The sequence below is a fragment of the Zonotrichia leucophrys genome, chromosome 7 (assembly GCF_028769735.1).
Source record: "Zonotrichia leucophrys gambelii isolate GWCS_2022_RI chromosome 7, RI_Zleu_2.0, whole genome shotgun sequence".
Lineage (NCBI taxonomy): Eukaryota > Metazoa > Chordata > Aves > Passeriformes > Passerellidae > Zonotrichia > Zonotrichia leucophrys.
Window position 1 is genome coordinate 1,768,296 of NC_088177.1, and position 11,086 is coordinate 1,779,381.

Consider the following 11,086-nt stretch of genomic DNA (forward strand, 5'->3'; position numbering starts at 1 on the left):
TCAACTAGCCCGAAATCGTGTTTAATAACAAGAAAATCTACTGCGGCCAAATCCCTGTCGGGAGGGCTTTAGCCCGAACAAAAGGCCCCGCTAGCCCTGATTTCCATAACAGATGCAGCATGCGATGCATGACAGCCCAGCGCCGGGGAGCGCCTTTATTCCCGCATCTCCATCTGCAAGCCCCGGCCCTTTCATTGCATTAATTACTCTGCCCGGCCTTTGTGTGCCTCGGGAGGAAGGGTTTGTGTTTCATGCTACAATGCCCGTGCTAATGGCTTGGGATGGGGGCGCTTTTATTTTTTTTTTTTTTCCTTTCTTTTTTTTTTTTTTTTGCCTTTTCCAATTTTCGTGGTAAAAGGGCGTTCTCCCTCCTCTCCTCCGTTTGCCCGCAGATGGCACGGTCGGGGAAACACCAGCGGCTCCCTGCGGTGCCAAACTTCTCCTCAGGGGCAGGGCTGGCACCGGGCAGCCCCAGGAGCCAGCAGGAATCTGCTCCGTGCCAGCGCGGGGATGATGCTCGGCCAAGCACACTCGGGATGCTTCGTCTGGCCCGTCCTCAAAATCCCCCCCGAGCTCTCAACCAGGGCAAAGTCTGTCCTTGGAGCAGCCTGGGATGGTGGGAGGTGTCCCTGGAACTGGAACTGGATGAGCTTTAAGGGGCCCTTCCAACACAAACTTCAAATTTCCCTTTCCCTTTTTTCCTGTCCCTTTTTCCTGTCCCTTTTTCCTGTCCTTCCTTTCCTTTCCTTTCCTTTCCTTTCCTTTCCTTTCTCTTTCCTTTCCTTTCCTTTCCTTTCCTTTCCTTTCCTTTCCTTTCCTTTCCTTTCCTTTCCTTTCCTTTCCTTTCCTTTCTTTCCTTTTCCTTTCCTTTCCTTTCCTTTCCTTTTTCCTTTTTTCCTTCCTTCCTTTCCTTTCCTTTCCTTTCCTTTCCTTTCCTTTCCTTTCCTTTCCTTTCCTTTCCTTTCCTTTTTCCTTTCTTCCTTTCCTTTCCTTTCCTTTCCTTTCCTTTCCTTCTTTCCTTTCCTTTCCTTTCCTTTCCTTTCCTTTCCTTTCCTTTCCTTTCCTTTCCTTTCCTTTCCTTTCCTTTCCTTTCCTTTCCTTTCCTTTCCTTTCCTTTTCCTTTCCTTTCCTTTCCTTTCCTTTCCTTTCCTTTCCTTTCCTGATTTTTCTTTTCCTTTCCTTTCCTTTCCTTTTCCTTTCCTTTCCTTTCCTTTCCTTTCCTTTCCTTCCTTTCCTTTCCTTTTTCCTTTCCTAATTTCCTTTCCTGAAATTTCCTTTCCTTTCCTTTCCTTTCCTGAAATTTCCTTTCCTGAAATTTTCCTTTCCTTGAATTTCCTTTCCTTTCCTTTCCTGATATTTCCTTTCCTGAAATTTCCTTTCCTTTCCTTTCCTTTCCTTTCCTTTCCTTCCTTCCTTTCCTTTCCTGAAATTTCCTTTCCTTTCCTTTCCTTTCCTGAATTTCCTTTCCTTCAAATTTCCTTTCCTTTCCTTTCCTTCTTTCCTAAATTTCCTTTCCTTTCCTGATTCCTTTCCTTTCCTTTCCTGAAATTTCCTTTCCTGAAATTTCCTTTCCTGAAATTTCCTTTCCTTTCCTTTCTCCTTTCCTTTCCTTTCCTGAAATTTCCTTTCCTGAAATTTCCTTTCCTGAAATTTCCTTTCCTGAAATTTCCTTTCCTGAAATTTCCTTTCCTTTCCTGAAATTTCCTTTCCTGAAATTTCCTTTCCTGAAATTTCCTTTCCTTTCCTTTCCTGAAATTTCCTTTCCTTTCCTTTCCTTTCCTGAAATTTCCTTTCCTGAAATTTCTTCCTTTCCTGAAATTTCCTTTCCTGAAATTTCCTTTCCTCTTCCTTTCCTGAAATTTCCTTTCCTTCAATTCCTTTCCTGAAATTTCCTTTCCTGAAATTTCCTTTCCTTTCCTTCCTGAAATTTCCTTTCCTTTTCCTGAAATTCCTTCCTGAAATTCCTTTCTTTCATTTCCTTTCCTTTCCTGAAATTTCCTGAAATTTCCTTTCCTGAAATTTCCTGAAATTTCCTTTTCCTTTCCTTTCCTGAAATTTCCTTTCCTGAAATTTCCTTTCCTTTCCTGAAATTTCCTTTCCTTCCTGAAATTTCCTTTCCTGAAATTTCCTTTGAAATTTCCTTTCCTGAAATTTCCTTTCCTTTCCTGAAATTTCTTCTTTCCTGAAATTTCCTTTCCTGAAATTTCCTTTCCTGAAATTTTTCCTTTCCTGAAATTTCCTTTCCTGAAATTTCCTTTCCTGAAATTTCCTTTCCTGAATTTCCCTTTCCTTTCCTGAATTTCCCTCCCTTTTTTCCTGAAATTTCCTTTCCTTTCCTGATTCTTTCCTGAAATTTCCTTTCCTTTCCTTTTTCCTTTCCTTTCCTTTCCTTTCCTGAAATTTCCTTTCCTTTCCTTTTCTCCCCTTTTCCCATCTTTCCCTGTATTTTTTCCCCAATCTATTTTGTTTTCTCACCATGACTACAGCTCCAAGCCATCACTTTTTGAAACCCTCACAGGAGGTTTGAGCGTGAGATTTTTGTGCTCCGGGACTGGATCCTTTCCAGCCTTTCCAAGGCATTTCCAACATGTTCACATTTCCAGCACTCGAGGATATTAAAAGTAATTCCTTTTTTAAAAAATTTATTGGCAGAAATGGAAGAGGAAAATAACTTTGCAGGGATCATTTGTGCTGTTTGTACCTGCAGCAGATTAACCATAGCTCTGGTTTTATCTCTCACAGCACAAGTTCAGTGGGATCCCTCCTGCTCCCAGTCCTGCCCAGCAGAATTCCCAGCTGGTTTGGGTTCTGGAGCTTGTCCAGGGGACAACAGACCTTGGGAAAGCTCTGGAGCAAAGGAAAGCCTGAGGAAATAATTGATGTATTTGTTTTTGAAAGGGATGTTCTATCTATATGTGATTTATGTGTGTATTTACATCCCATAATCAATATATCCATCCAGGAAGGTGCTGCAGCATCCCAAAAAAGTGACAATCCTGGGATTTACACCCCAATGACAGCAAGGACAATAAATTCTATCCTGCACCACCAAAGGAGCAGGACAGAAATCCCAGCAATTCCCAGTTTCCCACCTTATTTCCCTGCTGAGGTCTCCCAGGATTTCCCTGGGATAGAGCTCAGCTCTGCCCAAGTGTTTCCCTGATTTTTTCCCATCTCCTGGGATGGGAAATCCCTGGAATGCTGGGACCACCCATGAGCAGGGAGCAGTGCCCATCCCTCTCCTATCACCCCAGCAGCTCCTGAGCACTTGGGAAGGGATTTCCAAAGGCAGGGAATTGGTTCATTCTCCTGAAATTTTGGGAGTGGGGAGATGAGAGGCCATCCCTGGCTGCTGGGGCACCGGTGGGAAGAGCTGCAGGATGCTTGGGAAGCTTTTCATGGATTTAAATCCTCCCCAACTCATTGTGTTCCCCCAGGCTGGGGTGGAGAGTGGTCAAGGAGCCTCCAGCAGAATTCCTGAGGGGAAGGGGCAGGAGCTGACTCTGGGCAAAGTTCTGGAAGGAATTAGACCACAGAAATTCCTGGGTTTCCACTGAGACAGAGCAGAAAAGGGAAAAAAAAGAGAAAGAATTATGCCCTCTAAAAGATCAGCATTAGAAACTTAAACTTGATTTTTTTTTCCCTAGACCTTTTTTCCTCTAAGCAGAGGCTCTGAGTTTCCAGTAGCAGCTTGCAGAGGGAATTTTTTGCTCCCAGATTTTGCTTTGCCCAGGAGAACTGCTGCCTCCCACTTTTCCAGAGGCTTCTCCTTCCAGGCCTCTCCCAGGGCTTGGAGCAACCTGGGCTGTGGGAGGTGTCCCTGCCCAGGGAGGGTTGGGTTAATCCTAAATTCCATTTAAGATCCCTCCCAACCCAAGCAGTCTGTGATCCTGAAGGGATTTTGGTGCCATTGGTTGCCAAACACCTTTTCCAGTTGCATTTTTCACTGGAGCACTGAGGAATCACAGCCTGGATGGATCTGAGGGCTGCAAATTCCAGGCCTCAAATCCAGCCTCAGGGATGAGGTGGGAGCAGGCCTGTCTGAAATGGCATCCCTGAGGAAAAGCAGATGAAAATGTTTGCCTTTATCCCGAATTCTCTGGCTGTTGTTACCTTGGGAGCACCTCCAAATGGATATAAGGAATGAGGGAGCCTTTGGAATAAATTCAGCCCTTCAGTCTACCCTGTTCTGGGAATTTTAACAGCCCATGCAAAAGCAGCTCCTTCCCCTCTCCCAAGCTCCTTGTGGTGCCTTGGCAGCACCAGGAAAAGCAGGGATTTATTTTTCCCAGCGTTTTGCAGAGGCCCTTCTGATTTCTCCAGGATTTATTGACAGCTCTGGGTGTTTTCCCTGTGGATTTGTAGCATCGCAGGGAAGTCAGCAATGCCTGTGGGATAAATAAGGGAAGGGCAGGTTGGGCAGGTCCCTGCTAGGAGAGGTGGCAGAGCTGGAGTGGTGGTTTGGGATTTGGGATGGGCTGAGTGAGCACAGAGATAAATGAGAGCCAGTTCCCCCACTCCCTCTGTAATCTGGTTTTCGGAGCTGCTGAGATGGGGCTTTTCCTCAGTCCCTGATCCCAGCAGAAAGATAATTTCAGAATAATCAGAAAGGAAAGCTGATTCTGTGCAATGGCTGCTCCCCAATCCAGCATTTGGGATTTTCCAGCAGCTCTTTCCCGCTTTTACATTTCTGCTGAGGCAGCAAAAAGGAAAAGTGAGGCCTGGCTTTAACCCTAAAACAGAGCTTGGGGTGAGTGAGCAAATCCTCCTCCTGACCCATTGCCCCAGGAATGGGGGTGATGCCTTGTTCAGGCTGCCCTGGAGTAGGGGCCGGGCAGAGTCCCAGAATAAAGCAGGGATTCATTCCCAGCATCTCCTCCATGGATCCACCTTGGGCAGCACCAGAGCCCAGCCAGGGCTGCACCCAAGATGAACCAAAATGGCCCCAAAATGCACGAGCGCTCCCGGGCTCTCTCCCTGGGATCAGTTCTGCTCCATTTGCACCTTGCAGTTCATTGTCCCATCCCAGCTTCAGCCCCTGCAGTCCCACCCTGCTTGTTTTTCTCTCTGCAGCCCACGGGGTTTGTTGTAGGGGAGACAGAGACAGTACAAAGCAACACACTCCATTTTCAGAAGGCTTCAAACTGTTTTTATTATATATTTTTTATTGTTTGTATTTTATTATATATTTTTTATGCGTGCTTTTTATCCATTCTTACAAAGCTCAAAAATTTACACTTGTTGGTCACAAGAAGCAAACAAAGTGCTCATTGGAATAGGCAGCTGCAGGTTTCTCTTATTTATCCTTCTTCCTTTCTTGGTTTCTATGTCAAAGACCTTGGTGGAAAATTCTTTCAGGGCTAAAATTGGATCCTCTTGTCAAACTTCTCTGTGGCTCCCAGAAGCTGCTGTAAAACCTCTCCCACAGCTGTTTGTGCTCTTGGGGCTGAGATTTGGGTCATTTGTCCTTGGTGCCCAGCTGGAGCAGGAATTGTTTTGTCTCCCTGCTCTGTGCACAGAGCTCAGCAACGCTGAATGTGAAGCTCAGAGCTGCACACTAAAGCAGCAGAGAGTGAAAAATTGAAAAGCCAAACCTGAGGCGTGAGGGGAGGCTCAGTCCAGGCTGGGATGTGCCAGCAGCTCCCAGGGCACCTCTTGGCTCACTTCCCCAGACTCTGGGGCTTTAATCCCCATCAAACTCCCCGGGATTGTTTGAGGATCCCGGGGTTATTGCCATGACAACCCCTCCATCAGAGCTGGAGTGGCTTTGGGGACAAAACCTGGGGCAGCCCCGGCTTGGCCCCGGTCCCTGCGTCCCTGTCCCCGCAGAAAGAGGGAAGCAGCACGTTTCCCTGCGGCCAGATGGTCGCTTTCTTCCATGCCTTGTTTAAAAAGGCTCTGTTTAACATTCCCGGCAGATGAGGCCGGCGTTTCCCCGTGAGTCAGCTCGCAGAGATTAAACAGGGATGGGTGGGACCGGCAGCAGATGCGGGACACGTCCCCGGGCAGGGCAGGGCAGGGATGGATGGATGCTGGAAAAAGCAGGAGCACCGGGGTGGCCGCTCGTCCTGGATGCAGCAGGAGCTCCGGGGGAAACCTCTCTGGGAGGCTGGAAATTCATTGGAATGGGAGGAGGCACTGAAATGCGAGAGGGATTTGAAGCAGGAGAATGCATTAAATGAGAAAAATGGAAATAGTTGATGTGTTCTTAAGGGAAATGTATTAACATGGAAAACTTCATCGGTGTGTTGAATGGGAAATAAATGAATGGATCTGCACCTGAGGGGGGGTTTGGGTCCTGCTGGTTTATGGAAGGTTTATGGTTTATTCCTGCCCATCAACGGGATGGGTTTTAAATCCCTTCCATCCCAAACCACTCTGGGATTCTATTCTAACAGCACCAAAAAACTTTTTTTTTCCTGTGATGCAGAAGATAAGGAGGATTTATAAAGGTGTTTCAGCCTCAGAGGTGTAAAACTCTGGTTTGTTTTCCAGAGCTGGATCCCATGGATCAAAGGGCAGTTTCCCATCAGGCAGGATCAGGAATAAACCCCAGCACAGCCAGGATTTGTGTTCGATGGTAAAACAAACACATCTCGCTCTGTTCATAATCCTAAAATCTCCAGAGAAATGGATCTCCAGGAATTCACTGCCCGGGCCTCCCAAAACAAGGACGTGGTGGCCAAAGCAGCACATCCCAGGCTGGGATTTTATTTTGGGACAGCAGCTCCAAGCCAGGCCCAGCCCCTGGAGCAGCACCCCCTGACTCCACATTCCCTTAGGAATTTTCCCCAATTCATCAGGGGAAGCTCTGAGGATTTTGAGTTTATTTTGGAGCTGTGCATCCTCATGAATTAACCATGGCGCTGGAACTGTTTGGATGCTGCTAAGTCAGTTGTTAAATGAGAGTTGGAAATTAGAGCTGAGCTGTGTAATTACATTTACAGATCTGCATCTCTGCACAACTTTAATGGGCAGATGTCAGGCACGGGCATGGCCAGGATGCATCTGGCTCTGGAAGCTCCAAAAGGAATTAATCCTGATTTATTTTAGCTCCAGAGCACGGAAAAGCCACGTTCCTGCTGTGAGAGGTGGTGTCCACATCCCTGGCCTAACAGGGGTCCCAATTTGTATTCCTGGGAGGGTGAGGAGTGCCACACCATTGGGCTCAGTCAATGGACTAATAAATGAACTAATGAGCAGCTGAAATGAAAAGCTGATTGATGCTGCTCTGCCTGGCAGGGTGGGTTTTCCTTTCCCATTTTTCTGCTCCTTTTCCCCAGCACAGGTAGGAAGGAGCTGCTCCAGCTGGATTTCCTGGCAGGCTGCATTTCCCAGGGATGTCTAGATCATTTTTATCTCTGTGTTTACTCACAGCTCATCCCAAAATCAACATTTCTGGGGCAGCCTGGGCGCCTCCATCCCACCCCCCAGGCCTGGCTTTGCTGTGTGTGTCCGTGTTCCTGCAGCCACTGATGCATTTGGGAAAACCAGGCCTAGCCCATCCATGCTTTTCCTTAAACATCCCTTTTTCCAGGCACAATCTGCTTGTAAATCAGCAGAGGAGCTGGGGCCATTCCAGACCTTCAGGGACACGAGGGGATGATGCAGTGAGGGGGGAAAATCCCTTCCAAACTGAATTTACTTCCAACTCCTCCATTAGCAATGCTGGAGGAGGCTTTTCCCTGCCTGCTCCCACCTGGCACAGCCCACAGGAGCATCCCTGTGGAAAACCAGGATAAATCCATCTCCTGGTCTGCAGGACAATGAAATCAGTGCCACCAGCTCTGTGGGGCAGCCAGACACGTCTCCAGGAGGGAATGCAGGTTTTCCCCTCTGTTATCCTTTATTCCAGGATAATCCTGAGGGCCTGGACTAGCAAGGCTGGGCTGTGGGATGAGCTGGGCCTGGGTTGGAGCCTGGCCTGGCTCTGCAGCTTAAAATCAAGCCAAGAACCTGGATTTGGGGGAAATGCATGAGAAGGTTTCCTGTGGCTCTGGGAAGGGGCCCAGCAGCGACTTTGGATCTCCCTTCCCGCTGGGATCCAGCTTTAATCCCTTCATGGAGGATCAGAGGATGGTTTGGGTGAAAGGGACCTTTCAATGTCATTCAGGGCCACAGGCAGTGACATTTCCACCAGCCCAGGCTGCTCCAAGTCCCCATCCAAGCTGGAATGACAACAGGGAGCCACATCCATCATCCTCAATCATTGCACAGAAACCTTGCCACTGATGGATGGGCAGCAGCTGGCCTGGGAGGGGGAAAAACAGGGAGAAAAGAAGTTTTATAAAAAGAAAAAAATGCTTTTGATGTCCTGCTGCTGTTGGAGTGCAAGGAGTCCTCCAGGTACCTTCCAAACTCCATGGATACACTCTGGGCAGGGAAGACATGGATGTTGACACATGGATATTCACACATGAATGTTCACACGTGGATGTTGATGTGTACAAGTGGTCAGGAAATACCCAAGTGGTTTTGAAAGGATTTCTTTGGAAATTACCTTTTCTTGGTGATTCCCACCCTGCCTGAGCTCCTGGAGAGGATTGAAATTGAATCCTCAATATTCATCCCCGTAAAACACAAATATTCACATCCCTCTCTCAAAATGGCTCCCAAAAATCCCAGAATCCTTAAGGTTGGAAAAACTCTCTTGGATCTTCAATTCCAACCATTCCCCAGCACTGCCCAGGCCACCACTGCCCCATGTCCCCAAGTGCCACATCCACATGGATTTTAAGAGATTTTAAATCCCTTCCACCACTGCCCTGAGCAGCTCTACCTTTTCCAAGTAGAAATTCCTCCCATTATCCCACCTAAACCTTCCATGGAGCAACTCAAGGCCATTCTCTCCTTCCACATTTTCATTTTTATAGACACACGGAGCGTCTATAAATTCCCACACATCCTTTGAAAGATTGAATCATCAATATTCATCTCCGTTAAACACAAATATCCCCATCCCAAATCCCAGTTTAGCACCAGGAAATGAGCTCCTTGCCGGAGCTGATTGTGTGGGTGCCTAAAAGGAGAAGGTGCTGATGCTCTGCCTTCATCTTCGGGAGCTGAAGGTCGTTATCAAAGGTCGTTATCAATCGCTGATTAATTAATTAATTAATCAGCCAAGTCGTGCACGCAGGCAAAGGTTAACTGAGCAGGTCCCCAGACAATTCTGCTCTGATTGCACTTAACACCTGCTTTAAACCCAGCCTAATTAAGCCAGGCCTAATGAAAGGGGAATCTTCGAGCAAGGGCAGAGTCAAAGACTCTTCCCTCCTTGCACTTTCCCACCAGGCAAAGCCATTCCAGGAGGAAATGCCTGGGAATAATTAATAATTGCCTGGGATGTTTTAATTGGATTTTCAAAGCAAACAAGCAAACAAACAAACAGATTGTGATTGCGGGGGCAGGCGTTGATTGGTTTGGGGGATGTGCTGTGGGGTTTCTCCTGAGAGTTCCTCTGGTTCCAGCGCTTGGAGAGGCTCCAGGATGGTGCCAGGAGCCCATTCCCTGTTTTCTCACAGGTATCCATCATTCCATCCAACAGAACCCAGCAGGAAAAGCAGAATGGGAATAAAATAGGCACTTAGAAACTATAGATTTTAGATTTTCCATGGGTCTGCTTTCCATTGGGGTTGGAGGAGACTGTAAGGGACACCTCCCACTATCCCAAATTGCTCAAGCCTTGGGACATTCCAGGGATGTGGCAGCCACAGCTTCTCTGGGAATCCCATCCCTGTCCCTCCCCACCTTCCCGGGAAGAATTCCTCCTAATCTAACCTCCCACCTAAATTTCTCCTCTTTTAGTCCCAAAACCTTCCCCTCTGTCCACAATCCCCTGTGATTCCAGCACCTCCAAATCCCTCTGGGAGCCAGCAGAGCCTGGCGAGCTGCTCTGCTCCTTTCAGTGGGGATTGTTTGTCTTCCTCTTGATTTCACTCCTGCCTAAATGGAATAATCCCTCCCAGAGCCGGGGATTAGGGCTGGGCTGGCTCGACAGGAGCCAGAGCAGGGAGTGAGCCATGCCAGAGCTCCAGCAAATCCTCCCCACTGGGGAAAAACCAGAGCAGGCAAAACCGTCATGGGAACAGCACAGGCTAAAATCATCCACTCTCCAGGAAAAGGCACTTCTGGGTGACCCCTCAGGGCTGGAGTTTCACTGCTTACAGGAAAAATCTCATTTTTCCTCTTGTTTTTGCCTTCTAGAAAAAAAATATTAGTGAGAGTTTTTGCGTAAAAAGCCAATAAATTCCAAGATTTGTCATTGCTGGGGAAAGCTGAAGGGATTTGCACTTTCCCAGCTGGTTCTCCTGGCAAAGGGCAAACCTTGCTCTTGCATGGCCAAGGAGGAGCTGCCTGACTCAGCCCTGAACTTTGGCTTTTGTGGGGAAAAGTCAACCCCAGCCTGGGCTGAATCATCCCAATCCCATCCTGGTGACATCCCCGGATGTGCCCTGGAAGAACAGGAACAAACCCAGCCTTGAACCTGCAGGGATCCTCTGGGGACACTGGAATTGTCCAAACCCACAGATTTTCCTCTATGTGAGGAAAACCCCCTGACCCTCAATGTCCCTGCCCTTTCTCAGGGAAAGGCACTTCTGGGTGATCCTTTAGGGCTGGAGTTGCACTCCTCGCAGGAAAAATCTCATTTTTCCTCTTCTTTTTGCCTTCTAGGAAAAATATAGTGAGAAAAATTTTTTATAAAAAGCCAATAAAAACAATTGTCATTGCTGGGAAGCGAAGGGGGTTTGCACTTTCCCAGCCCGGTTCTCCGTGGGGCAAAGGGCAAACCTTGCTCTTGCACGGCCCGGAGGGGCCCTGACCCCCTTGCCCTGAACTTTGGCTTTTGTGGGGAAAAGTCAACCCAGCTGGGGTGAATTCCCAAATCCCATCCTGGGGGCATCCCTGGGGAACGGGAGCAACCCCCGCCCTTTAACCTGCAGGGGTCTTTTGGGGACACTGGAAAATTTCCAAAACCCCAGATTTTTTCCCTTTTGTGAGGAAAAACCCCTGACCCTCAATTCCTGTTTTAAGGGAAACACTTCTGGGGTTTCCCCCTAGGGCTAGTTTCCTGCTGAGGAAAAAAACA